Consider the following 3,773-nt stretch of genomic DNA (forward strand, 5'->3'; position numbering starts at 1 on the left):
CATTGTCTCCTTCCAATCACTGTTTCACTATGTGCCTCATTTCTAGGCAAGGATAAAGTATATTGTAGATCCTTCATTTTTTGCACAACTCCACTTGAGTGGCATTAAAGAACCTCACTGGACTTCTAAATGATTCACCATAAGTGTTTTGACTTGTTGCAATAGCACCATCGCCTCTTGTATTAATTACATCAAACCCATTTCCTCTTACTTGCATTAAAGATAAAGCTTGCATAGGTGTACTCGACACATTTGCACCAACTTGATACATAGGCATATCAAACTCATTTGTCTCACCTTGTTGCATAGGCATCCTCAATGCACTTGTCCCCTCTTGGTGCATCAATGGTGGAAGCGAATTCTTCTTCCTAAAAATAGAACCACAACTCTGATCACCTTGTTGCAAATTAGCTGGAAGGCTATGTATTTCACTTGCATATGAAGTGTTAACAAGAGATCCATAAGCTTGCGGTTTGACTATCATATCTTGAAAACTTTGTCTCCTTGTATCAACGAAGTCTTGCCTAGAGGACATCCAATTGCTCATTTCTCCTCTACCATTAGGCATTGACAATGCATAGCTCCTTGCTTGCATTGCATCAACATCCTCTTCATCACTATCCTCATCAATTGAATTCATAAGATCACTCTCAATTGAGTTCCAACCACCATTTCTAAGAGTGACCTCATAGGAAAAATCATAGCCAACTTGATTCTTGTAGGCACGAGCATCAAAATCCACATCAAACTCCATACCTCCCGTATGCCCTTGATGATCACTAGTGGCTAGAATTGAGGATTGCATGTAAGAATTGAAAAATTGAGCAAAGTATTTGTACTCCTCCTTAATAAAAGAAGGCAATATCATCCAACCATCATGAGCTTCCACTTGTCTTTGTGCAAAGAAGGCATGTGCTCCCAATCATGATCAGCCCCATCCTTATCCCAAAGCATCTCCTCATCTACCATGATGGACTGACTTGCTTTTGAATAAGATGGTATCCTCTTGGTATCTCCATAGCATGAATCCATAGGCTTGAATGAATCTTGTGGTGGTTTGCTATTCACTTGAGAAGTACTAGCTGAAATGAAGAAGGCCTCAAATCCTTTGTGAGAGGTTTCCTAGCATCCATCATAAATCCAATTGAAGGAGCCTTCATAGAGGTCTCTTGCATAGCTTGTTTACCTCTCTTGTGACCACCATAATGAACTTCATGCATAGGTTTCTTGTCCTCATGAACCCCACCAATTCTATTCTCAATAGCTTCTTCATGGTGTTGATTCATGGATTGACCCAATTGATCTTCAATGGCTCCCATTTTGGTAATCATAGACTCAAACTTTGAATTCAAGGTTTGGTTGATGATATCCAATCTATCCACGAGTGACTTAAAATCAAGTTTATTCACAAGTAATTTCAAGAGAGTGTCATTTGAAATGGCTTGTGAACTTTGAGAGGTGTGCTTATAGGCACTTTCCACATTAGTATCCGCTTCAACTCCCTTTGAAGTTTGACCCATGGATTGAGAGACATTTTTATGAGTGCTTCCCCCAAACATTTTCTCTTCAAGATCTTACACTTTGTCCATAGTGCCATGTTCCATCAACTCCTCCCCTTCCATATTCCATTGCAATTTGCCAATGATAGCTTTCTAGGTCTACCTCTCGGCTTATCGGCCATAGTAGGAGTGTAAAATTTGGGTGTTCTAGGGCTCTATAGGAAGGTATTAGGATAAGGGGTAAGCCTATGATGTCACTTTTGGTTCAGTCAACCCTCTATATGCCTCTGTTTTGACTTTTCGTGTAAGTGAAATAGTGATAGTTTGGTCCACCGCTTGCACTCCAATGCTCCAAATGAGTTGAAACTTGGAGGTTAAGGAATTTGGCAAGTGGAGAACACAATGGTGAAGCTGAATTTATGATCTGAGACACTTGGTTCAAATTCTGTCCAAACAGGGTATGCAGTAGAGAAATGGGTGTAACTCCTTAATCTAGAAACCAAATGGGGTGATTAAGGGCTTTATGGGAAGCCCTAATGATGTGGAATAACCCCCAATATTCAATTTAGGTCCAGTCCAAAACACCTCGGACTGAATCACACTTTTTTAAAAATTGCAGATTATGTCAAATTGTCAATCGCAACAAGCAACCAACTTGCAAATCAATGCATGTTTGCATCCCACATATCCAAAACATCAATATGCATCTAATTAGCATCAAATCAAGGCATTCTGACCAGATTTTGGTAAAATTTTGGCATGACCTTGGTGCATTTATAAGCCAATCTCAATCTTTATATCAATACCAATGTGCCTAATAATGCCAACTATGCATCCTTGCAAAACCCCATTGATTGTCAATTGCATTTTAAATCACTTGTATGCATAAACCATTGCCCATTTGATTCGATGTAGTAAGTTGATGGGATAGTTTTTTCTTATCGATCTCCTGGCCAAGCCTTCTCACCCCCTTACCAAAGTTTGAAAGCCAATGTTAAAAGTTGAGGCCATGTCTTGAACACCATGTACCTAATCCCCCTCCTTTCCGTTTTTCCAAAAGCATTCACGACAAGGAGAGTTCAAGCCATGCTCCCCCTTGGCCTCTCCACCAATGCCAGGGCACCCTCTAAACATGCTATTCTAGTACTTGGTTGAATTGAACTTGTATAATTTGATTGAGAATCTAACAATGTAAAGAGAGTAGAGCGTTTGATGGATTATAATTCCAAGCATGTACTCATGTACATTACAACTTTAGCATCCCTATGCGTAAGTCTTCTAAGTCTAGTTTGGTGTATAAGGTCGTGAAGTCGAAGGTTTGAAGGCATAAAGGAGATGACTTTTCAGCCAAGCTCCGAGAGGAGTTTAAGAATTTCAAGACGAGAACTACTCCTACAGAGTCTTTTAAGACCCAACTCGTGTCTGTAGCATGTCAGCATCTTTAAGAGGATTTTTCCTAAGATCATGGACACTAGATAAAATTGCTTTAAAGCAATGACTAAGCCATTTAGAAACATTCGTCAGAGATGTATTGCAAGAAGCAGCTATGAACCTGGGCTTTATAGGATTCTTATGAAACTTCCAAACTATATACAAAAAAGGTAAAACTTGAAACCAAACAATTTACAAAAATCTTGGTGTTTCAAGATAACGTCTTGAGAAGAAAATGATAAGCTAGAATATGTTTGAGCGGAAGAATTCACCTCACTTAACAAACATTCTAAGTAAAACTTTTTACAAGTAAAAATAAAATTGTTAGAACACTTGTCTACTGGGAAATAAATAATCCTTGGTAAATTTTTGAAGAAATACCACGAAACCTACGAAAGATCTTAACTGCTTGACCATACGCGGAACTGGCCATTCCAAAACCTTTTGGATTCGATCCAAATCTATACTTAAGCCATCTCGAGAGATCTTATGACCCAAGTATAACAATTCCTTCTTGAATAAATCACACTTAGATAATTTACAATACAATTTCTCCTTCCTGAGCCTTTCTTTCTAGAACCTCTTTAAGATGATCCTCATGCTTAGCCAAAGATTTATTGTATATCAAAATATCATCTAAGAAAACCAGAATTTTCCTAAAACAGATCCCAAAATATATCATTCATCATCTGTTGGAAAGTTACTGGTGCATTAGCGAGACCAAAGGATAACACTAAAAATTCATAATGGCCATAATGTGTCCTAAAAGCGGTTTTAGAAACATCTTCCTCTGCAATACGGATGTGATGACCGTTCACAAATCAAGCTTTATGAAATACTTAG

This window comes from Cibotium barometz, chromosome 2 (genome assembly GCF_041138505.1).
Source record: "Cibotium barometz isolate CiBa-2024 chromosome 2, ASM4113850v1, whole genome shotgun sequence".
NCBI lineage: Eukaryota > Viridiplantae > Streptophyta > Polypodiopsida > Cyatheales > Cibotiaceae > Cibotium > Cibotium barometz.